The sequence below is a fragment of the Gorilla gorilla genome, chromosome 4 (genome assembly GCF_029281585.2).
Source record: "Gorilla gorilla gorilla isolate KB3781 chromosome 4, NHGRI_mGorGor1-v2.1_pri, whole genome shotgun sequence".
Lineage (NCBI taxonomy): Eukaryota > Metazoa > Chordata > Mammalia > Primates > Hominidae > Gorilla > Gorilla gorilla.
Genome location: NC_073228.2, coordinates 64965284 through 64992190, shown reverse-complemented (window position 1 = coordinate 64992190; position 26907 = coordinate 64965284). Strand labels below are relative to the sequence as shown.

The window sequence follows — 26907 nt, the reverse complement described above, 5'->3', positions numbered from 1 at the left end:
TTCTCCACAGGGCAGAGGTAGTTCTCAGTCCACATATTTGCAGCTCTTCTTTAACCAAAGAGGAAAGGGACCTGACCTAGCTCCAGTTTTCATAATAGCTAAGTCTTTTTTGGTGGTGGAGAATGTAGTCTCCTTACCAGAATAAAATTAGAAGGAAAAATTGGGAAGATACAAATAATTGCCACCTCAAGTAGAAGTCATTACTGTGAGTGCTAGAAAAGGATTGTCCTCATGGGGAAAGAGACCATGAGTTATACATGGTGCTAGCAAATGTTACATGATACTATTGTTGCTGCCTTTCTGTGCTAGTCCTCCTGCTTTATCCCCATATTTCCCCTCTGTAGTGCAGTACCCCCTCAAGCTGGGAGGGTAGTCAACTTGGACAGCGGCCTGGACCCTAGGGAAGAGTTTGCTGAAAAGTCTACACGGCCATGTTATCAGATTCATTCCATTCCTAATTCAGATTAACAGCTTCTACATGTGATGGAATTGTATTACTTTCTAAAAAAAATTTCAGACTGTAACTCAACATAGTTGTGGAAGAAATTCAGAGCTTGTGGGAAAAGATGCATCTCTCTATCCAAGTCTCACTTCTAGAGGCAAGGATTCTACTACTCAGGATTGTAGTATGATTGTACACTTTAATCTTCAAGGACTTTATTATAAAGCAAGGTGCCAATATTATTATTGATGCAGATTATCCTATGATTCCAGATTTCTGCAATTACAATATATATAGTTGAAATGATTATTCCATTAAGCAACCCACTTGCCCCTTGCTGTGACCCTTGCTATGGTGTAACTTTTAATGTTTCTGGTTTTACAAAAGAAAATCTGCATCAATCCTTAAAGTTACATTTAAAATTTACATTAACAGTACAACCAGATGGCATTCTGACACTCACTGTAAGTATTCTAGGATTTTTCTAAAATAGCTGGCTCAAATAGAAAAGTCATCTTTTTCCCAAGTGTGTTCCTGTCCTTTTCTCTTGTTGTGTATTCTAACTGTTGCACTTATATTAAAATCATAAAACCAGAATGGAGAATTTATTCCAAAAATTCCCATGCATTTCTCCAATCTTACTTCCTGATGCAAGGACCCACCATCACAAATGAAGTGTAATTGTACATTCATGATGACGTCTTGCTTATTAAATGGTGACATTCAAGAAATTGTCAGCACAGGCATTCTTTTATAGGTCAAGGATATACTTATTTTGAAAACGTTGAAAAATAATGGTAATTATTTAACTGATTTCAGAAAAATCTATTTCAGTGGCATCCTGGACTTTCTACTGACTCACTAAAAATAGGGATTTTTGAAGAGGATGACAAAATTCATAAGTCCTTGATTCTACTATGTAAAATTATAATTTTACACAAGAAAAAGTACAATGTGGCTTACTTTTAGCCTAGTTTACCATAATTAAGCCAAGAAAATGTAAGCTAACCAAAACCTTGCAGAATTGTCGTTATTGTGACTCAGTGGTATAGACTTGAGTTTTCAAAAATGAAGTGTTCTTGTAATTTTTTTTATCCTCCTACAATATAGTCTCAGATATCTAGTCCTAAGGGGCTATAATTGAAGGAATATCGAAGGAGGAGAAAATGTCTGTCAACAATTTGCATTTGGATGGAGAAGATTATGGGAACTTTAATATTGGAATCCCGACACCTGGGCATCAAAAGGGAAACTTTCAATGGGTCATTGCTGTAAATTAATCAAAGCCCTTGTGCATATTGAAGACACTTCTCTAGTTTCCCACTCCCCCATCTATTTCCAAACAGCAGAGAGAACAGGAAAAAGAATTTTTCAACATCTTAATTTTCTTCAATAAATAAGTCCCTAATAAAAATCTACTGTTACAAATCACTGGTGTCAGAGAAACAGTTTAAGAAGAAATCCCTTACTACTGGCAGATAGAGAATTGCCTCCTTTCTGCTCGAAAATAAGAGGTGTATTCTTCTTCCAGTAGTTGCCTTGTAGCATGCATAAGTGGGACACTGAGGGGTCTAAACAGTGATAGGATGGAGCCTTTCCCTTGTTTTCATGCTTTGTGTTATCTAGCTGTGTCATTTATGTTACAGTACAACATCCCATCACCACCACCTCTAGCCAGACTTAATGAGAGTAAGTTTTATTCTTTTTCCATCTAATGAAACTTTGCTTGAGCCATTTGCTTATATTTCAGTTTTGTTTGGGATATAACTTAAAAATGAGACACCAAGGTACAAGATGCATATTATAGGTTATTTTTATTGTATAACCTCTGAAGGCAACATTAAAAAATGTTCAAATAACAAAATACTTACTTTTTGATTATAGAAATTTTTAAATTATACTAATGTTATTAAGAATTGGCCATGCTTCTAACTGTAATTGTTACTTTTATTAAGAAGGTTTAATAAATGAGTTTCATTTCTTGTGTGGATATCTGTATTTAACTTGGTTTCTTTGACTTGGCATTATACAAGTAAAATTCAAATTTCCTTTTTCTGCAGTCAAACTTACATATATTTATTCTCTTCTTTGAATTACATAACGCTGAGTTGCGGAAAAATTGGTTAGGCATGGTCCTTGTGAACCCAAGTTGTATTTCAGTTTTATAAATAAATTATCCTTACTCAGTTTGAATATCTGAACCTAGTTGGATTGGGAAACGTTATTTTAAAGCAGGCACAATAAATTATTTACCTTAAATAATTTAAAGTATATTGCTTTTTTTCTGTTTGAAATTACCTATAGTTGTTATAGTAGTATAAGGCATCTTACCTACTGTTGATATGATTATAATGACAGATACTTGTACATTTTCAGTGTCTTCAATTAAGATGATTGACTCTAAGTTTTAGCAACTGGGAAACCATTGAGGATATATCACTTTTCAGTTGTGATTCCTGCCTTTGTTAGTCTCCTTGACAAATTGAATTTCCATTTTACGTTACAGTGTGGGTTTAAATTCACCAAGCTTTAATAAGGATCCTGTTCCTTTTCATTTTTTTCTTTAAGTGAATGTTTACAGGGTAACCTAGTTGACAAAAGTTTGTTTCTTGGCACTTTGCATTTGCCACTTCTGTAATTTTTTAAGGTGTCGACTGGTTATTAATAGATTAATCTTCCTTAGAACTACAAATGACCAGATCCAGCACTGTGCCCTTTTCTTTTTATAGATAAGGGAACTGAGACCCAGATAATATAAACCTACGAAGTGTACACTAGAACCTTCTGTTACTTCTTTATCTACCACAGGGCAAACTGTAAGTAAACAATTAAAATAACTGATTCAATTTGTGAATCAGCTCTCTTGAAATGATATAGTTGCTCATGTTAGATCTTTTGTGATAACAATGATTGAAGTCCAAAGGTAATTGTTTAAAAAATTGTCATAAGAATTAGGCAGAACAGGTAGCCTCATATACCCAAGGTGGAGTAAAAGAGAGTAGAAATTATGAATTATTTTTCTTCTAATAATAGAAATCTGTTGTGATAGTTATTACTCACTTATTTGTACTATAACTCTTCCAAGTAGAAAGTAAACATTTTTGTGAAAGGTACCAGCATAAAATGCAGGAAAGGGGAAGAAAACTGACATTGAGTATGTCTTTATTCATCAATAAGGGTACATGTATATTATTGGCCACATCATTTTAATTGGATGGATATTTCATTATTTAACCAATCACCTATTGTTGGGCATAGAAGTTTTTTCCCAGTTATTTTTCACAATTATGAAAAGCTTTTCATTACCATTCTTTTTTTTTTTTTTTTTTTTGAGATGGATTTTTGCTCTTGTTGCCCAGGCTGGAGTGCAATGGCGCCATCTCGGCTCACCACACCCTCCGCCTCCCGGGTTCAAGTGATTTTCCTGCCTTAGCCTCCTGAGTAGCTGCGATTACAGACATGCACCACAACGCTCGGCTAATTTTTTATTTTTAGTAGAGACGGGGTTTCTGCATGTTGGTCAGGCTGGTCTTGAACTCCCGACCTCATGTGATTCACCTACCTCTGCTTCCCAAAGTGCTGGGATTACAGGTGTGAGCCACCGTGCCTGGCTTTCATTACCATTCTTGTACAGGCTTATTTTGTCTGATTGTTTCTGTAGTAAACATTTCCAGAAGTAGAATTGCTGGGACAAAAAGGTCCACCCATTTTTTAAGGGTTTCGATAATACAATGCCAAAATACTCTCCAGAAATGTACTAATTAACGCCTTTCATCACTAGTGTAATTCTTGCCAAGTCTATGAGAAAAAAATAATATCTCAGTTTCAATTTTGTTTCTTTTATTAGTGCAGTGGAGTACTATTTCTTTTGTTTTCTGATTTTGTGTTCCTTTTTTAAAATTAAGATTTTGTTTACATACAACAAAATTCACCTATCTGTGAATTTTGTACACAGTACAGTTTTATTTTCGTAACTATATACGATCACAGAACCACCACCACAATCAGAACGTTGAACAGGTCTTTCACCCTAAAAAGTTTCTTCCTGCTTCTTTGCAACTGGTCCCCTCTCATCTGCAGCCCCAGGCAACCATTGGTCTAGTTTCTGTCACTATAGTTTTGTCTTGACAAAAGTCATTTTGTAGACATTTATATTTTCAAATAAATGGAGTCATATTGTAAATAGTCTTTTGTGTTTGACTTTTTTTTACTTAGCATAATGTTTTGAGATCCATCCATGTTTTATTAATATTTCATTTGTTTTATATTATTGAGTTGTGTTCTTTGCTATGGATATACCAACATTTATTTGTGTGTTCATCACTTGATTAGCATCTGGATTGTGCCAAAGTTTTGGCTTTTATGAATCACACAATTGTGAACATTTGTGTGCAAGTTTTTACATAGCTCTTGGGTAAATACCTCTTTTTTACATTGCTCTTTTACATTGCTCATTTTAGATTTTACATTTTACATTACATAGCTCTTTTTACATTGCTCTTGGGTAAATACTTAGGAATGGAATTTCTAATTCACATGGTAAGTATATATTTAACTTTATTCCAAAGTGTCTGTACACTTTGCATTCATACCAGCAAATGAGGATTTTCTCCAAATCCTCATGACCACTTATTATTTTCAGACTTTTTTTAAAACCACGAGCTCATGTTTTATTGGAATAGAGAAACTTGGCCATAATTACAATATAGTATGATTAGTGCTAAGTATGTCAGTCTTTTAAAACTTCAGCCATACTAGTGGCTGTGTAGTAGAATCTTACTGTGGTTTTAATTTGCATTTTTCTGACTAGTGATGTTGAGCATACTTTTATGAGCTTATTAGCCATCTGCATGAAGTGTGGAGACCTTTCCTCAGTTTTCATTGGATTATTTATTCTGGATACAAGCCCTTTGTCATGTAGGTGTTTTAAAATAGTGTCTCCCGTTTGGTGGCTTGCCTTTTCATTTTCTTAACAGTGTATTTTGAAGAGCAAAATGTTTTTATCTTATGAAGTTCATTTCATCTATTTTTTTACTTTCATAGTTTTTGCATCTTTGTGTTCTAGAAATCTTTACCTAACCCAAAGTCGCAAACATTTTATCCAAATGACTTTTTTCCCTGAAAGTTTAATCAGTTTTACCTTTTAAATTTAGTCCTGAAAGGGTAACCTCATATGTCCAAGGTGGGATAAAAGAGGGTAGAAACGATGAATTATTTTTCTTTTAATAATAGAAATCTGGCAAACTTTGAAGTTGTGTATAGTGTGAGAGTAAAGGTCATGAGTCATTTTTCTCCATGTGGATATCCTATTATTCCATCACCATTGGTTTAAAAAGCTGTCTTTTGTTCTGTTGAATTACCTTGGCCTTTGTTGAAAATTACTTGACGTATAAGCATAGGTCTGTTTTTGGACTTTGTGTTCTGTTTTATTGACCTCTATGTCTATCATTATGCCAGTACCACCACATATTGATTTCTGTAGCTTTATAATGTTGAAATCAAGTAGTATAAATCATTCAACATTGTTCTTCAAATTTGTTTTACCTATTCTAGGTCCTTTGTCTTTCCATGCAAATTTTTTAATCAGCTGTTGCTTTCTTCAAAAAAGCCTGCAGGATTTTGATTGGAATTGCGTAGAATCTAAAGATAATTTTGGAAGGTTTGCCATTTGAACAGTAAGTCTTTTAAGCCATGAACATGAATCCATGGGCATGGTATATTTCTCTTTATTTAGGTTGTCACCAATTTCTCTTTGCAATGTTTTGTATTTCTCAGTGTACAAGTCTTGTACATCTTTCATTAAATTTATTTGTGAGTATTTTTTTTGTGCTTCTTTTGTAAACAGAGTTGGGGTTTTTATTCATCTTTATCTTCTAATTATTCAAAGCTAGTATGTAGAGATGCAGTTGAGTTTTGTAGATTGACCTCATACCCTGGAACTTTGCTGCTTTCATTTATTCGTTCTAGTAGCTCTTTGTATGTTTCTTAGGATTTACTGCATGTATGATTTTATCATCTGTCAGTCAGGACATTTTAAGTTTTTCCTTTCTCATTCATATGCCATTTATTTATTTACTTGTTTACTTATTTTTTTCCCTATTGGCTAGGGACCCAGTGTACATGCACTTTTACAATTGCTATGTTTCCCTGATAAATTGTCCTTATATAGGTATAAAATGTCTCTATTTCTTGTATAAATTTTATCTTGAGATTTATTTTATCTGATTCTAATATAACCATTTTAGCTGCCTTATGCTTACACGCTATATTCTTTTTCATTTATTTACTTTTAACCTATCTGTATCTTTTGTTTAAAGTGTATCACTTATAGACAGCATATGATTGGGTATTGTTTCTTTGTCCATTATGATAGCCTCTGCCTTTTAATTGGAATTTTGGTTTATTAATCTTTAATGTAATTAGTGATGTATAGTGAGGTTTGGGTTTACCATTTTGTTGTTGTTGTTTTCTATTGTTGCCTGCATTTTGTTTTTATGTCCCTCTTTTCCAGCCCTCTCACTTTTGGATTATTTGAGATATATTTTTATTAAGATAGAAAAGCTTATATTAACTAATCTTTTTAAGTGATCTGCTGACAGTAATTGCTTCAATCAAACATTTTTTGGATATTGTTGACTTATATTAAAGTAGAAAAAAGTTTTTGGCCAGGTGCGGTGGCTCACACCTGTAATCCCAGCACTTTGGGAGGCTGAGGCAGGTGGATCATGAGGTCAGGAGATCGAGACTATCCTGGGCAACATGGTAAAACCCTGTCTCTACTAAAAATACAAAAATTAGCTGGACATGGTGGTGCATGCCTGTAGTCCCAGCTATGCGGGAGGCTGAGGCAGGAGAATCACTTGAACCCGGGAGGCAGATGTTGCAGTGAGCCGAGATCACACCACTGCACTCCAGCCTGGCAACAGACCGAGACTCCATCTCAAAAAAAAAAAAAAAAAAGTTTTTACCCCCTTCAGCTAGAAATATTTCATGGATTTGGGATATTCAGAGTTCTGAGGGATGTGATGAGGTTGCAAAAGAAATTTGGCAGACTTAGAAAGCCTAATGAATAAAAGTTCATTTATTATAGAGTCTGGCTTGCATTTTTTTCTTTGTAGTTTCTCCCATGGGACAGAAGTTCACTTCAGGGGGGCATCAGCTTTGTCTTATTCCTCTTTATATATGTAGTACCTAGTGATGGCTAGTTAGATGCCTAGTAAAGGTATATGGAAAGAGTAAATGGTTTGCAGGTGGCTCTTATGTCTGTCTTTCTGCTGTAAAGCATTCGTGTGGAGCAACTCTGCAATTTCTAACAACCTTTTAACAGCCTTTTGGTAGTAATTATCCCTTCCTATATGTTTCCTTTCATTCTTCTGAGGGAGAAAAATGGCAAAAAAAATAAATAAATAAAAATAAAAAGTTGAGGAATGGTGGAGTGGAGGGAAGTTTTGTTATATGTGATTCCTAGTCTGTTTCTTGCAACTTTGTATAGAATAATATGCTATCTGAGAGTAACAAGAATGAGTCCTGTAGATTGTTCTCTGGAAGTATAGCAGAAGTTCCATAAGCCAGCCAGCATTGATATTATGCATTACATGCATTTTTACCATGATTTAAAATCTTTTTGCACTCAAACTTTCTAAGATTGTGCTTTACCCTTTTTTCTGAACTTTGGAGCTTTTGCAGTGTGAAAGTTTTTGTTTGAAAGTTGTATTCATCCATATATATTTGTGTGTTTATATATAAATACATGCAAATTTACAAAGAGCTGCTTCACATAGTCAATACATATTTAAGGTCTTAAAGATTCAATTAAGGGAAGTCTTGTGTATGTGTATTTACAAGTGAGATAATGATTTGGAAATATGCATAGATTTTAAACTTTTTGTAGTTATCACAGTGGTAGGAAATTAATGTGTTAGTGATCAACTTTTGAAGCCAAGTTCTGAATACTTTCAAAAATCTAGTGTCTTCTTAAACTTAGCAGGTGCGCTCTCCCTGTCTATAGTAAGGTCTGATTAAGGTTTGTAATTTGAAAACGTAAGAGATAGTGCCCAGTTAGGTTAAAATACCAAGAGAAACAGTTTTAAGACTGATAAGTTCTTTGAAAAATGTATTCTGACCACTTAACCTGCTAATTTTTTGACTCATACATTTATCATTTTGTTGTATACACTCACTCTATTTCTGTTGTTGATTACCATTATTATTTAATAAATGAAACATTCCAGAATTCTTTTTCAACTTGAAAGAAATTTCCCATTGACCTTTGTCTAGTGATAAATGTGTTTATTGCCTGATATTCATTTTATTACATTATTCACTGAAATTCCTATATTCTTTAAGAACAGAGTAGGGATTTTGAGATGTGGTCTTGGAGTAGAAGTATGTAAAATGTTTTTCTAACCAGTTTCTCAACTAGATCTTGGCCATTTCTCACTCTCTAGTTTCTGGGGATTTGTAATCCAGTAAAAATTGCTATATATAAACAATCATTTTTGCTTTATCAAAGTGGGGCCTAGTCAGTGGAAGATAGGGACTGGAATTTAGTTTTGTTTTTGTTTTTTTGAGACCGAGTCTCGCTGTCATCCAGGCTAGAGTGCAGTGGCGCAATCTCAGCTCACTGCAACATCTGCCTCCCGGGTTCAAGCAATTCTCCTTCCTTAGCCTCCTGAGTAGCTGGGATTATAGGCACACGCCACTATGCCCAGCTAATTTTTGTTTTTTTAGTAGAGACGAGGTTTCACCATGTTGGTCAGGCTGGTCTCGAACTCCTGACGTCGTGATCTGCCCACCTTGGCCACCTAAAGTGCTGGGATTACAGGCGTGAGCCACTACACCCGGCCGGGTTTTAGTTATTTTTATTGTATGTTGTAAGTGGTAAATTCAGATAGACTTTTTTGGCAAGCACACGACGTATTTTGCCCATATCACTTTGATGGTTAGTTTCATCCTTCTTACTGGGTGAGATGGACAAGCAGAGCAAGGCTCTCAAGAGATTAAAAAATGAGGATCCATGTGGAAGTAACTTTCAGTTATTTGGTAAAAGGGGATAATAATAGTATTGAAGTGTTCTTACATGGAATGCTGTAGATTCAGGGAAAATTCCCTTTTCACACCTGGAGTGGTATTTTGGATATTATTAATAATAGCCAAAGAAAGAAACTAAGAACAAGTTGATGCTGTGCTGTCCTAGTTCTAAATCCATTTTATGGTTTTCTTATGGCCACCTCCCCCAAACTCCCACACTGAAACTGTTGCATTATTGAATCCCAGTTTTAGTTCTTTTTGACTCCCGTTGTAGTTTTATTTGACTTAGTAGCCTTCCATTATTTAGGTGGTTTTCTGTTAGATGTTCAATTCCTCAGTAAGATTCCAGGCTGCAGACTATTTTCCTGTTTTCAGCTACATTCTACATGACTGTCTCTGATTACTACCTTGAATCTTCACCTTGGTTCAAGGTTTCTGTCACAGCTGAAGGGAAAGGAAACAGGGACCTTTTTTCACCCAGCACTGTCTTTTAAATTTATGTCCCAAAGGAGGATTAAAAATCCTCCTAACCATGTGATATACACCTGAAATTCTAGCTATGGTATAACAGGTGACTTCTCTAACATGGCTAATGAACTGTAGCAGAAGAAAATGTATCCCTCTTTACCTGAGATTTCATAGTTTGTGTATGTTTCATAGTTTGTATACCAGTTTTTTTTCAATTGGTAGTATAAACTCTTAAAAATTGTTGTTTGATCCAAAGACTGGTATGCTTCAGATATAAACCTCTAATGGTGTTTTCATCTCCTTCCTCCAGTTAACTGGCTTTTCAAATGGGAGAAAATATGGATTCTTTTTCAAAGGTTGCTGATGTCATTTGTTAGTAAAAAATTGATTTGGGAAAAAGTAAGTTTCATTCATCAGATAAACCCCTGTCAGGTGTTTGAACAGCCAGTTCTTTCCCCCACCCCTTCTTAAGTGAGCTATAAAGAAGACCTGGTGATTCACTCATAGGTTGGCCACAGAAGAAAGCCTTTGTTATCTCTTGCTAGCAGCTTTTGAGCCTACCTCCATTTCTCCAGGTGGATCTGGAGTAGACATTGTTAGCTAATGATGATCACTTTACTCACTTAGAGTCGTTTCTCCTCCCTGCATCATGCCAACAGGCTTCAGTGCCCAAAGCCAAAGCCATAGCCCTGTGTCAGACTACCAACATATAAAGAAAATTTTTGTTTGCAATGTTTGATGTTCCTATTGTGGGTGATTTATTTAATTTCCATTATTGCTCTATTTACCATAATTAAAAATCAGGAGTAAATTGCAGTATTTGTCCCATTGCATTTTTTCCAAGTATGTTTCCCAAAAACTTACTCTGTATCTAAAGCATCCAGATTATGGTTGGAGAACCTAACATGAAATATATAGAATAATGATTTGAGTACCTCACTCTACGTATTTTATTGAAAACATGCCTCAAGCAACATTAATTTCTTCTTTTTAGCTTTCAGAATAATTTTGCATATTCAGAACTTATCTTCAACTAAATACATTCTTTTATACAGTGTGCTTTATTTTTATGAACACTATAGCATTTCAATTTATATTACCATTTTATAATAATTTCAATTCGTGTATAATGAAAATACATAAAATAGCCTAGAACTTCTTTTGTAAAATTGAGGTATATCTTATATACTGCTTCTTATATGCTAACAGATGTATTCCTTATAACAGGAAGACAAGGAATGCACAAAAACCAATAAATGCAAGAGCTGTATACCAGAACACTTGAATAAGAGATAATATCTCACTATGAGAATTTCAGTTCAAATAAACAAAAATTTAATTGCCCTCAGTAATGTAATAAGATAAATTTTTAAGAGAATGAAATGGAAGTAGTAGGCCTGAGCACTTTGTTTTAAATGCACAGATTTGAATACACACCATTTCGTAGTAAATACTTTTGACGTAAATTTTACATACAGAATCCTCAGATTATGGTGCAGTGAAATTGGAAATGAATAAGAAAACAACAGGTTTTCAACCAAATGAAAAGGAGAAACATACTACAATAAAACTATACTACTTGAAAGACATAAAAAATCCCCATCACCAATTATCCAGCTCATGAGGCTAGCATAGCTTAACTCATAATTTTGTTCAACTCTACATGCCAATTTCAACAAGAAAAAATAGAGCATATATAATGTACTGGTTAATCCCAAAAGGACCTAAGAAAAGAACAGAGTAAGATAGACAAAATTAAGATGAAAACTACTGAAATGGATAATTAAAACATTTTTTTAACTTTAAAAACTAGATTACAAAAATTAAAAACACTACACAACTAAGTATTTTGAATACACTAGTTGCAATAGGAAGCACAAAAAAATTGGATGGAATCACTGGTGAATATTTTTCAGTATGTAATATATATATCATAGAAATAGCTACTAAGCCGGGCACAGTGGCTTACGCCTGTAATCCTAGCACTTTGGGAGGCTGAGGTGGGTGGATCACCTGAGGTCAGGAGTTCAAGACCAGCCTGGCCAACATGATGAGACCCCCGTCTCTACTAAAAATACAAAAATTAGCTGGGCGTGGTGGCAGGCGCCTGTAATCCCAGCTACTTGGGAGGCTGAGGCAGGAGAATCGCTTGAATCTGGGAGGCGGAGGTTGCAGTGAGCCAAGACCACACCATTGCACTCCAGCTGGGCAACAAGAGCGAAACTCTGTCTCAAAAAAAAAAAAAAAAAAAAAAAACAGAAAAGAAAAGAAATAAATACTAAACACTGAAGTAAATTAAAGGTTACCCAGAGGTTACCCAGTTTATTTTGTGAGGCAGACAGGTATGGTGCCTACTAAGGTCAGAACATAAGATTGAAGGCAGTCTTGTTGATGAATATAGATGAGAAATCTCTAAGAATAATGTAAATAGAACACATATTAAAAGGTATTCAACAATTAAAAATAATATTCACCATGACCAAGTGAGATTTAGTATAGAAATTCAGGATTGGTTCAGTGTAAGTCAAACTATTAATATAATCCATTTCATTACTAGGAAAAATAGTAAAATCAATTAAAACAATGTTCATTGATCTGGGATGGGATACTGTTTTAGGCACTGGAAGGATACAAAGAGACATATGTCAGTAGAATCCTTGTGCTCTCAAGGGTTTATAACTTATTAAATTAAAAAAAATTAGTGAAAATCATGACGTGCCCCAAATATTTGAAAACATCCTAAAAATGTCTTATAAAAATTAACAGACTGGGTGCAGTGGCTCATGTCTGTAATCCCAGCACTTTGGGAGGCCAAGGTAGGTGGATCACTTGAGGTCAGGAGTTTGAGCCCAGCCTGGCCAACATGGTGAAACCCCATCTCTACTAAAAATATAAAAATTAGCCAGGTGTGGTGGTGCGTGCATGTAGTCCCAGCTACTCAGGAGGCAGGAGAATCACTTGAATCCAGGAGGCAGAGGTTGTAGCCGAGATCACATCACTGTGCTCCAGCCTGGGCAGCAGAGGGATACTCTGTCTTAAAAAAAAAAAAAATTAACATACATTCCTGACAATCCAAAAGTATAAAGGAAATGTAAGGGTTTTTCATATATATTTGTAACTAAGATTTAACGTTAGCCTAAAAGGAAAAGTAAAGGCATCTTCTGTTAAAAAATAATTAAAATAGTGCGGCCTCACATCAAATGTTAGCTATTATATAAAAATTAAAAAAAAACAAGGTACAGATATATGCAAGAAGGAAATTAAACTATCAGAATTCAAATGATTGTTATATATCCAGAAAATCTGAAAAATTAAACAGCATAATAATTGAATTTAGGTTGCAAATTTTAAGTTAACAAAAGTAAAGCGTGTTACTGTATTTTAACAATAGATGATATAGCAACAAATATATACCTGTTTACAGTGAAACACATAAAATACTTTAACATAATGTTCTGTGTATATGTGAATAATAAAACTTTAATAGCAAGTATGAAATTAGTTTGAATAAATGGAAAGTTGTACCCTGGCTGGTGGGAAGGCCTGAAGTATTAAAATTACATGCTTACTATATTAATTACTAGATTTAATATTTAACCAAGATACCAATATAATATCTTTAGAAGCCTTGATTCCAGCATTACCTGAGAATCTCTATTCCCCATCCCAGACATAGGGAATCAATCTACATTTTAAGATTTTAGGCCGGGCGCAGTGGCTCACGCCTGTAATCCCAGCACTTTGGGAGGCTGAGGTGGGCGGATCATGAGGTCAGGAGATCCAGACAATCCTGGTTAACATGGTGAAACCCCGTCTCTACTAAAAAAATACAAAAAAAGTAGCCGGGCATGGTGGCGGGCGCCTGTAGTCCCAGCTACTTGGGAGGCTGAGGCAGGAGAATGGCATGAACCCGGGAGGTGGAGCTTGCAGTGAGCCAAGATTGTGCCACTGCACTCCAGCCTGGGCAACACAGCGAGACTTCGTCTCACAAAAGAAAAAAAAAAAAAGATTTTAAGATTTCCAGGTGATTCCTGTTTGTTTAAATAAGTGGTTAATATGTGACCTATTTGGATGAATGGAAAAACTATATCAAAGGGGATAGAAGGAAACTGTACAGAATGAAATCAGAATAGGGCCTACAATATTGTAAACAGTTGATATTCTATGGTGATGATTTTTGTTCTAACAACTTTATTGAGGCATAATTTATATACCATAAAATTTACCCATCATAAGTATGTAATTCAGTGACTTTTAATTTATGGTGTTATACAACCATCACTACCACCCAATTTTAGAATATTTTCATCACCCCAAAGACTTGCTCATTAATAGTAACCTACTCCCAACCCCAGGCAATCACTGAAATGTTCTGTCTCTACACATTTGTTTTTTCCAAGAATTTCTTATAAGTGATATATTATGTAGTCTTTTGTGTTTGGCTTCTTTCACTTAGCATAATGTTTTTGAGGTTTATCCATGTGTTAATAAATAATAGTTTGTTCTGTTGTATAGATGTATCATAGTTTATGCATTCACTAGGTAATGGATTTGACACTTTCCAGTTTTTGACTATTATGAATAATGCTGCTATGAATATCTACATATGTCTTTGTGTGGACATAAGTTTTCATTTCCCCTGTGTAGACACCTAAAAGTGGAGTTGCAGGGTCATGGTAAGTTTATGTTTAACTTTTTAAGGTGCAGCCAAACTGTTTTCCAAGGTAGATGTGCCATTGTACAGTTTTACCAGTAATGTAAAAGGGTTCCAATTTTGATTGGGATTACATTGAATCTATAAGTCACTAAGAGGAGAATTGTCATCTTAACACCATTGAGTTTTCTAATCCACGAATATGAAGTGTTCCCTATTTAAATCTTCTCTGATTTATCTCAGCAATGTTTTGTAGTTTGCATTCTATGTGTTACACTTCTTTTTAAAATTTATTCCTTAAGTATTTTATTCTTTATGATTCTGTTGTGAATGAAATTGTTTTCTTAAGTTCATCTTTAGATTATTTATTGCTTATATATATATATCTTGGAATATTTTCATTTGGACTTCATTTTTGAAGGATAGGATCTTCTTGGTCTGATACAGAATTTTTGCTTTCTCCACTAAAATATGGCATTCCACTGCCTTCCGTCTTCCATTATTTCTGATGAGAAGTCAGTCATTTATCATATTGTTGTTTTTCTCTTGCTATTTTTAGAGTTTTTCTTTGACTTGAATTGATGTTTGACTATGAATTGTCTAGGCATGGATCTCTTTGTGTCTATCCTACTTGGGTTTTTTGGTTTTTTTTTTTTTACAACTTTTTGGATCTGTAGATTATTTTTCATCAAATTTGGAAATATTTCAACCATTATTTCTTTTTCTTCAAGTACTTGTTCTGCCTCTTTCTTGCTCCTTTCCTCCTGATATTCCCATTGCATGCATGTAGGTACCCTCAGTGTTACTGGATAGGTCTCTGAGGTTTTGTTCATTTTCTCAAACTTTTTTCTTCGTTTCTAATATGTACTTTTCAAATCTAGAATCTGATTTTGTTCTATTTTTGTAGTTTCTACGTCTATGTTGATATTCCCTGTTGAGTCATTGTCACCATATTTTTCTTTAATTTGTTAAACAAGTCTCCTTTAATTCTTTGAGCATATTTACGATAGCTAGTTTGGAAGTCTTTTTCTGAATAGGACATCTGGACCCACTCAGAAACAGTTTCTGTTTGTTTGTTTGTTTGAGACAGAGTCTCGATCTATTGCCCAGGCTGGAGTGCAGTGGCGCAATCTCAGCTCACTGCAACCTCTGCCTCCCAGGTTCAAGCGATTCTCCTGCCTCAGCCTCCCAAGTAACTGGGATTACAGATGCACGCCACCATGCCTGGCTAATTTTTTTTATTTTTAGTAGACACAGGGTTTCACCATGTTGGCCAGGCTGACCTCAGGAGATCTGCCCACCTTGGCCTCCCAAAATGCTGGGATTACAGGCATGAGCCATCATGCCTGTCCAGAAACAGTTTTTATTGAGTGCTTTTTTCCCCGAATATGGGCCACATTTTCCTGTTTCTTAACATGTCGTGGAATGTTTTTGCTAAAAACTGGACTTATTAGATAATACAGCGTTAACAGCTCTGGTTCTGATTTTCCTCACCTCTGACGGTTGTCATTATTGTTGTTATGTATATTTGCTTATTCTTAAATGACACGTGCAGACTTAATGTGCAGAATCTCTCTCCCCACTGAGGTGCAGCCAACTCGGGTCTCTGCTCAATTTTGTTTTGTTTTTTTAATTTTTAGCCTAGCTTTCTTGGAGTCCTGCTTGTGTCTGCATAGCTGAGTGGTTGGCTGTTGGTTAAAGGTTGTGCTCAAGCATTTTGAGCTAATAAGGCTTATACCTTTTGGGTGTGTGTGTGTGTGTGTGTGTGTGTGTGTGTGTGTGTGTTGGGAGAGCATGTAGTTTTCAAATATGCCCAGCTTTTATTTTCTGCTGAGCCTTCAATTTTTTCTCACATGCAGGAAGCCTCTCAGTCAGCAAGAGATCTATGGAGAGTTCAGGCTATCTCCAGTCTCCTCTGGGCATATATTCAGCCATCAGTTAGCCAGGACTGTGTGGGGGAGTTTAGCCCCCTCTGTGGCTCTCTCATTTCCAGAATCTCCTTGTTAAATTTCTAGATTTCTGATAGTCTGCCCTTCTTCTCAACCAGGACAGCAGCCTTTGAATAACAGAGCTATAGGCTTTCTTTGTTCTTTTCTAGTTGAGTTTAATGCTTTGACCCCACATTGCTACTGGGTGTGGGTTTTTTGCCCTCCCCTTCAAATCATGTTAGCTCCCTGTGACAATGAAGCTGCTGGGTTTTGTAGCCAGCCTTGCCCAGGAACTATTAGATGTACTGGTGCTTGGGTAGGGTGTGGCAAGGGTGGGGTAAGAAGCTGACCCAAGCTGTGACTCCCACTATTCTTACACAAATTTCAGCAGTTTTTTGTAAAAACACTTAAATTTGTCATTTGACTTTGGCCATTTTCTGGAGTCCCAAAATGGCTGTTTTTGACACTTTTGTCTAGTTTTATAGTTGTTTTGAGGGGAAAGGATTTGCTGACCTCTTCAGTTTGCCACAGCTGGAAGTCCTGCCTCCTGTTTTGTTTTGTTTTTGTAATATTTTTGAGTTTGTTTATTTTTAACAGGCTAATTGAAAACCTGAAGCACATCTATATATTGTAGCTGCTTCAGCATTGTGCTTCACAATGGAAGAAGTTAGGAGATTGTGATTAGATTAGGGGTGGGGCTGTAGTCCTAAATTTGCTGACAGCGCTTTACTGTGGAATGCTTCCTAATAATGTATTCTTGTGGAATGATGAAGAAAATGTTTATTTTTTTTTAAGCAAGCAGATTCCTTTGGAATTCTACAACATAAAAAAGACATTATAGTATACTCCTCTCTACAGAATGAATTTGGCACAGGGAGAGAAGTGACAAAGTTCTTTGGGCTGGTATAGATGTATATCTATATGAAAAATAATGGAAAGACTCATCCTTTTAAAAAGTTACTCATCCTTTTAAAAATTATACAGGTTTAAGCTAAAATTTTTTTGCGTGCTAGAAAATTAAGCTGGGCAGTTTGCCTTTTTAAAAAACCTAATTATTTGGTAACACACATAAACAAAATAAAATGTATAACTCAGTGGTGTATCACAAAGTGCACACCTCTATGACCACCATTCAAGTGAGATACAGGACATCACCAGTACCCAGAAGTCCCCTGTGCCCTCTGGATCCATACCCCAAGAGAAGGTTCTTGGATCTCACCCAAGAAAAAATTGGGGCAAGTCCATAGAGTAAAGTGAAAGCAAGTTTACTTAAGTAAAGGAATAAAAGAATGACTACTCCATAGGCAGAGCAGCCCTGAGGGCTGCTGGCTGCCCATTTTTATGATTATTTCTTGATTATATGCTAAACAAAGGATGGATTATTTATGCCTCCCCTTCTTAGGCCATATAGGGTAACTTCTTGGTGTTGCCATTGCATTTGTAAACTGTCATGGCACTAGTGGGAGTGTCTCTTAGCATGCTAATGCATTATAATTCCAGAGGTCACTCTCATCACCATCTTGGTTTTGGTGTATTTTAGCTGGCTGCTTTACTGCAACCTGTTTTACCAGCAAGGTCTTTATGACCTGTGTCTTGTGCTGACCTCCTATCTCATCCTGTGACTTAGAATGCCTTAACTTCCTGGGAATGCAGCCCAGTAGATCTCAGCCTCATTTTACCCAACCCCCATTCAAGATGGAGTTGCTCTAATTCAAACGCCTCTGACACTCTACCACCATTGTCCTCTCCTCCTGAGATAATCACTATCCTAACTTTTATGCTAACTACTTCCTTTCCCGACAGTTTCTGTCTCCTAAGTGTGTATCCCTAAACATTATAGTTTAACTTTGCCTTTTTTTTTTAATATTATGGAAATGATATCTTATAGTGTATATTTATTGTGACTGGTTTCTTTTGTTCAAAATGATGTTTGTAAGATTTATCTATGTTGTTGCATATAGCAGTAGTTCATTTTAATTGCTGGAGAGTATTCCATTGTTTGAATATACTACAATTTGTATGCTGTATATTATATATTGAACATTCTGTTTGTGGATATTTAAGCTATTTCCAGTTTTAAGGGTATTACAAATATTGCCGCTCTGAATACGCTTGCATGTGTCTTAATGTATAGATATGCATATTCCTTTTGGTTATATACCTAGGAGTCAAATTGCCAGGTCATAGTGTGTATATATTTTTGACTTAATAGATAATGTCAACTTGTTTTCCAAAGTGATTATAACAATTTACCCTCCTAAACTATAAGAATTTCCATTGCACTTCATCTTAACAAAACATTTGCTATTGTTAGACTTTTAAAAAATTGATTTGTAGGAGTTCTGTATACATCTGGATAAGAGCCCTTTGTTCCTTGTAAGTGTTGCAAGCATCTTCTCCTATGTGACTTTGCATTTTTACCCTCTTAATGTAGATATGAAAAGACGTTCTTGATTTTAAAGTAGTCAAATATATCAATATTTTCCAGTGTAATTAGTGCTTTTTGTGTTCAATTGAAGAAATCTTTTCCTGCCTTAATATCATATTCTTCTATACGTTATCTTCTAAAAGCGATGTGATTTTGCTTTTCACGTTTCTATCTACATCCTACCTGGAATTTGTTTTTGTGTATAGTGTGAAGTAGGTTTGGAGGTTCATCTTGTTTTTCCATGTGGATATTTCATGGTTCCAATAACATAGATTGAGAAGATATTGTATCTGGCAGAGTTTAATCAGGAGAAAGAAACCACACCAGTTATTTAAACAGAGTTTAATATGGAAAAAATGTTAATTAGGTATAAAGTTGTCAAGTAGATAACTAAAAATGCAAGAAGAAAACACTAAGATATCACAAAAGTAGCAGTTTCCACCCCACAGCAGGAAGACTAAAGGGAAGATGTTGGAATTATTCAAATTTAGAACCCCATGATGTCTGAGGAGAGGATGCTGGCTCACTTGTGCTGGTATCTGGCATGGAAGATGCAGTGAGGCTAGTTCTGCAAGTTTTGGCAAAACTGTAAACTGGATTCAGCTACTGCTATAAGAAGGTACTACTGCTGGGAGTGAAGAAGTATTGCTTGGGTGTCACAGAAACAAGAAACAGACAGGAAGCCCATAGGAGGTGCAAGTCCCTTCTTCCTCCACCACCCTTGCAGTCTCTCTACAACCTTCTGTTGGCAGAGCCTAACATGGAGCCAGTTGGCAAAACCAAAATGTGGTTTGTAGAGTTTAGCCCCAGCATGATAGAGCAGTGTTTAGGCGGATGGGTTTGAAGCTGAGAGAGAACAGCTTAATAACTGATGCAACCTTCCTGTCTCCACTGCTCTGCAGAGCCAACTTTTTGGTAAGTCAAGTGTTCATATAGGTGACAATCTCTTTTTAGATTGATTATATTTCTGTTTCATCTCTCTTTGTACCAATATTACACTATGTAAATTACTGTAGCTTTATTATGTCTTCATACCTAGTAGAGCAATTTTTCAAAACCGACCTATCCTTCTTCAAGTGTTTTAGCTGTCCTTAGCACACTTAAATTTATAGAAAAACTTTAAAACTACTTCATCTATCCCCCCCATCAATTTGGGGGGAGTTGACAATTTTACAATGTTGAGTTTTCTAATCTGTGAATATGATACATCTTTCCATTTATTCTTTAACTTTGCTCTGTAATATTTTTTAAACATCTTGTATAGAAGTCTTGAGTAGCATCTGTTAGCTTTAATCCCAGATATTACATATTTTTAATATTATAAATAGTTTTTTATAAATTTCATTTTATTATTTTTATTTTGAAAATTTCAGACTTACATTATTTTCCTTTTGTATAATTAGACCCCATTATACCCACCACCTAGATTCGGTAATTAATAAGATTTGCTTCATTTGCTTCAACTATTTTTTATTGTTGTTGCTGAAGTATTTTAAAACAAATCCTAGATCTCATGTCATTTCACCTATTTATACTTATAAGTATGCATCTCTAGAAAATACGGACATTTTATTTATAACTAATTCTAAGCCATATTGACATTTCCTCATTTATATTTTTAAAATTTTTTATTTTATGTACAAAGAGCTAACATGGTTTCTATCATTGGGTGGATGCCTTGGATAATTCATTCAACAAAGATCATTTAGTCCAACTTAATGAAACCTATATCCTTCATGTACTGATGGAAACACTGGCAGCACCTATTGAGGCCATATTTCAGGATCAGACCATGCTGGTTTGAGCAGACGCAACAGGAGTGAGAACCTTGGCCGAATTTTCATGGGTGGCTCTAGTAGAGCTGCTGGTGACCCATCTTGCTTTCAGGATGCAACCAGGCGAAGGGCCTCTTTTATTTCAAAAATGTTTTTTACTGTTGATATGTTCAATTTACTTTTAACGTCAAGCATATTGTTCACATTTTGTATTAAGTAATTATTAAAATATTAGCTTAGCCATTAAAATATTAAAGTATGCTCTACGACAATTCAGAACAAAGTTTTCTTTTCTGGTGTGAACTTTATTTCTAAATTCATTAAGATTTTTGACGTCTGCAAAGCCACACTGTCACAAACCTACCATGTGAATAAAACCATGTCTTTTTCTTTAAAATGTTTTCTATCCTTATAAACCTAATGTGCAACAAAAATTGCCATTTGTTAAATATAAATCTTTTTCTAGTCCTCAATGTTCCTATTACTGAACACATATCTTTCAGAAAGTCATCAGGGGAATTAAAAATAAGTGCATTTTTGTGTGACATATTTTTAGTTTTACTTGCCCTTTGTGACCTCTTCTTGCCTAGACAAAGTTGTTAAAGTGCAAGAGGGAGATGTAGTTGTGAATTATTTTCCTTTGTGGATTTGCATAGAAACCTTTCCCTCATTCTTTCAACTGGTTTTCCTCCCCATGCAATATTCATAGGTCTGTTTCTAAGCAAGGACTGTGGCTAGTAGGCCATGAAAACTTCCTAGACTTGGCAGACTGGGCTGTATCATCTTCACCCTCTAACATGAGAAAATCCAGCATGGCAATTTTCCTGCAGGCAGTTCAGATTCCTCGTAGACATATTTAACAGTGACTGAGGAGGAAGTCTCTGTATCTCCCCAGCATCTATAGTATAGATGGAACTAATTAATTCATGATCTAGAGAACAATTAAATATTCCCAAGACCACAAGAATTAGCATAAAATGATTTTCAGCTGCATTGTAACTTATCCAGTATTATTGGTGGGGACTGAAAGGGTCTTAAGAGTTAGGTTTCACTCACTAGTACTAAGTACTTGAAAATAAATATGACAGCCTGATACTGGATGGCTTACCTGTTCCTTATCCTTCCTCCATTATCAGTACTTTCAGGTGTCTCACTACAGATCAGAATGGCCCAGTGCTGTCTTATCTGCTGAGATCTTTGCTATTTTTAGTTCATTAAACACAGAGTTAGAGGATGTTTAAGTTCTTATTTAACTCTTTCAGTCAAATATAGATATTTTGCTGCTCCTAATGAATAATATTAGGAGGATATGAAGAAAAGAATGAACTGTTTCTCAGCCTTGGTTTAGCTATCGTATAAGGCCTTTTTTCTTTGTAATACAAATTAGCAAATTTGGGAATCATTTTATATATCCTGACAAAATGGAAAAGGATCTCTTATGCATACAGCTAACCCGACAATTAACAAACTTGGACAAACAAATGAGAAAAGAACTCGGCTAATATAATACATTAAGTATAGAAGATGAGAATCCGTTTTTTATTTATGTTTTGGATGGGGGAAAGGCCTAGAAAGATTTCTTCTAAATTGTATACAACTCTATAAATATGGTGGAGTGCACACAAATTATAGCCCGTTAAAATTGCAGTTAGAAAGACCAGTGAGAAATAAAAGTAAATTTCTTATTCCATAATTTGTTACATAAATTTCTTGTGTATCCTTGAATATATAACAAGGACCAAGGTACAAATAGGATACATTTCCTAGACTTGTTTGTTGTCAAAAATTTTGCCTCAGTTTGCTATTGTTTTCTGAAACAGGCAATCTAAATATTAGTAAAAATAAGGAAATGAATTTCAAAATAAATGTGACGGCAATAATCTAAATATTTAGAGTTTAGTTAGGAGGTTCTGTTACTGAGATATGTACTCAGTATAGTTGACATAGTAATTGTAGTATGTATAGCAAGAAGTGGAGGATTGCTGATTACAACTTTATGTGAATAGAATTACAAGAACCTGATTTTCTTAAACCAAGTTGAAGCACTCTTTTTATTATATTATGTATTTGCTTTGAATAGCTAAAAACATGTATCAGAAACATGCATTTTAAAACTGCTAAAACATGGGGGATTCTTCACATAAAAGTGAAAGAGAAACACAATTTCTTGGAGATTCTTGCTGACTAGTTTAAAGATGTTTTAAGTGACATTTTAGTGGCTGAGAAGGTATTCCCAATAATAAGTTTCACTTTTGTTTCATTATAACTTTTCTGCTTGTCAGTAATTTAAGCAGATTTGTGGCAGTGTTCCGTTTTCTGGGATTAAGAAAACTCAACAAAATGACCACAACAGATCTAAAATGCTTCCTGTTTTGTTATTGTACTCTTTTGATCAACTCTGTATCTCTCTGAAAAAGGACTTGTGGATTCTTCTGGCTTTTTAAAAAACAGTTGAATTTATGAGTACAAAGAAGTATTGATAAACTCTGGACAGGTGTAAGTGAGGATTCTTTCTCACGACTCTTAAACATGCTGCTTGAAGTATTAATTTAAAACTTAGGAAGTAAACTCCTGTAAGTAAAACTTCACTGTTTAAGAAGGGAATCAGATGAAATGACAGATGCACTGTCTTATTTAAGGCATCCAGTGTTTAGCAGAGAAAGTAACTGCCCCAGAATTGTAGGTATAAGGATGGCTCCTTTTTTTCTGAAATGAAGAAACTTGTACTAAATGTTGTTCGTTATCTCTACAGCTGGAGCTTCATTAGCAAGTGCATTTAGAATAACCAGGGTATGGCAGCAGCAGAGAAACTAAGCACCTCAAGCCTTTGAGTAATAAAAAATAAAAGAATTCCTGTATAACATGCTTCCACACTTATCTGTGTTCTGTGGTACTGTTTGTGCTGAACCAAAGCATCTGCTACCTCAAGTTAAGAGAGAACAAACTCAACATGGCGTGAAATTACTGCACTGCCATTCACATTCATTAGAGTTATATTGTTGCCAGCCACAGGCATGACTGGCTTTTGCATGACTAGTAAAATGCTGCTTTGTGAATTTTACTTTAAAACATTACAAGACATAGTACTCACCTTGTGCCTGTGTCAAGTATTTTCAGGAGTGGGTTTATCTCCTTTAGTGGCTTTTCTCACCATAATAGGGTAACCAGTAAGTAGTAGTCAGAAGTTAGGAAGAAGTATTGTATGAGGCCTTTGGAAAGGGCACTGTGTTAAATCAATTTATCTCATGTTTAAAAACTAATATTTATTGTGCCCGGCTAACTGTTAAAGATATTAAAATTATTAAATTGTCATTTGGCAACCATCGTAATAATTGATTCAGGCAAAAATCATGAGTGGATACTAAAGTTAATGGATCAAAGTTCAGTGAGGAATAGGATATTTACACAGTTACAAAGGGAAAAAAATAGTAACTTTATAGTGGAGAAGCCTGGCAGACACCTCATTCAAGTGATTAAAGTTATCAACAGTAATGGGACATATTGACATTATATGCCTCCTGAGATGATGCACTGAGAAGGCATCAGTTCTTTGTTGTTTCTGTCAAAAATGAATAATCTGAATCTAGTTATGAGAAAACAACAAACCCAAATTAAGGGCTAGTCTTCAAAGTAACTGGCCTGGTCTGTATATTTCACAAATGGCAGTCATGAAAGACATGCCAAATAACTTCTAGATTAGAGAATACCAAAGAGACGTGACAGTTGAATACAGTGTGTGATCTGAAGTTTTCCCTTTTTCGTATTTCATTGACATTTTTCTCTTCTAGTAGCTAGATACTGAAGTAGTATATTTAAACAGAAAAAAAGTACTTCTAACTAATAGTCTGAATACAGCAATATATCAATGTCCCCTCCTATTTTCTAGTTTATGTGGATTTTAATCAGTATTGCAGATTTGGCTTGGAGTGTGTGTGTGTGTGTATGTGTGTGTGTGTGTGTGTGTAAAATACAGACAGGGTCTCACTGTGTTGCCTAGGCTGGTCTCAAACTCCTGGCCTCAAGTGATCCTCCTGTCTCAGCCTCCCAAAGTGCTGGGATTAACAGGTGTGAGCCACTGCGCCCTGCCTGGGTTTGTATTTTTTAAGCAACAGTCATGAATGTTAGGTCTCCTGGCCTACTTGAGTTACATATGAAGCTATTGAAAACTCAAAATTGCCTGTAGTCCCAGAAGGCTGAGGCAGGAAGACTGCTTGAGCCCAGGAGTTCCAAGCTGCAGTGATCTTTAATTGTGCCACTGCACTCCAGCCTGGGTGACAGTGAGATCCTGTCTCTAAAGAATAATAATAATAGATAATACTTGTTTTATCAAAATATTGGCCAATGGAAGAAAGTGAAGTCATCGTGTTGTTAAAAAATACTAGAATACTCAGTAGAGATAGCACCATGTTAAGGAAAATAAATACTAGAATACATCATTTCAGAGTTTCATAAGCACTTAGAAAAGGAAGTAGTGATCACTAAAATGAATCCATAAAGAAGTTTGATATGGTTTTTAGACAGATATGTAGACAATAGGAATTTTTATTTTCAGGAAAGCAATTTGATGAGTGTCTGATTTCCTGAGTGATTGTAGTTCATTGAATGAGTAATTGAATATCCATACTCAAGGTTAATGATTGAATGTCAGTCTCGTTGATGATTTCTAGTATTGTATCTGTTGCAGAGATCTAGTCTCAGTCCTGTTCTAAACTGTAATTAATAACTTAGAAAGAGACATTAATGTCACATGGATCAATTCTTTTTTCTTTTTTTTGAATACAGGCAGAGTCTTGCTGTATTACCCAGGCTGGTCTCAGACTCCCGGTCTCAGGCAGTCCTCCTGCCTCAGCCTCCCGAAGTGCTGGGGACAGAGGCATGAGCCACTGAGCCCAGCCTCAAATTTTAAAATGACACAAATTTAGGAGGAATAAATACTCAGAGCATTGGATGATCAGAACAGGGGCTGAACGATAATAGCTGAGAATGTTAGGCAGGAATCTAGCTAAATAAATTGGGCAGGAATAAATTCTACCAGAACAACCAATCTTAGTATGATAGGTAGAAGGGGGAAAAAAAAAAAAGCTCTAGGTTAATTCATGGAAAGTCAGTTTGCCAAATGACCAATTGGCCATGTATACTCAATTTATTGGTATTTCTTTTTTCTTTCTTTTCTTTTCTTTTTTTTTTTTTTTTTGAGACAGAGTCTTGTTCTGTTGCCCAGGCTGGAGTGCAGTCAAGAAATCTTGGCTAACTGCAACCTCCGCCTCCAGGTTCAAGCGATTCTTGTGCCTCAGCCTCCCAAGTAGCTGGGATTACAGGCATGCACCACACCCGGCTAAGTTTTGTATTTTTGGTAGAGACGGGGTTTCACCACGTTGGCCAGGCTGGTCTCGAACTCCTGGCCTCAGGTGATCCACTCACCTCGGCCTCCCAAAGTGCTGGGATTACAGGCGTGAGCCACTGAGCCTGGCCTGACATTCTTTTAACTATTTAGTTAATATGTATCAACTGGGTTCAGTCAGAAAAACAGAAACCACACTCCTATTTCAAACATAGGGAAATATAATACAGGAAATTGGTTATATAGGTGTTGAAAGGCAAAAAGAGAAAAAAAAGGGAGTGGGGGGACACAGTTATTAAAAAGATAGTAACTGCAAGAAGCAACTACCACACTAAGAGCTGGGAAATAAAAGGGATGAGGTTATCATTACTTGGGAGCTAGAGGGATCCCTAAGCTGGCACCCAGACTTCTAAGGAGGGGACACTGTTCAACTGCTGCTTATATTGAAGTCCGTATTACTAAAAGATGTTTATATACATAAGAAATCTAATATGTAAATTGTGTTTGAACATGTCTTCCCTGTCAAATGTAGTTCTGAAAATAAAGCATAAAGCTAATTTGACTTTTATCAAATTAATGATCTGTGCTGCTTCTGTATGTTTTTTCCCATCTTTAAAATGGCTTTACCACTTATACCTCTCCTACCTCAGATGTATAAAGTGACCTCTCTGAAAGAGTAAGTGTTTATAGAAATTTAGACAGGGATTTTTTTTTTTAAAGCATGGCAGATGAGTTGGGTGACCAAACATTCTCTTTAATTATAGATGTGTACTCTTTTATCTTTCTCACTGACACCTTAAGCTTCATTAAGTGGACTTAATGTTGATTGTTTTAAGATAAA

At 35.5% G+C, this 26907-nt stretch overlaps 1 protein-coding gene and 1 pseudogene across 3 annotated transcripts in view; one reads left to right on the top strand and one right to left on the bottom strand.

Annotated features, from left to right (window-relative positions):
• Positions 1-26907, top strand: part of NLK (nemo like kinase) — a 163573-nt gene that overhangs the window by 53342 nt on the left and 83324 nt on the right. The window lies entirely within an intron of this gene.
• Positions 20656-20826, bottom strand: LOC109027061 (small ribosomal subunit protein uS14-like; annotated as a pseudogene).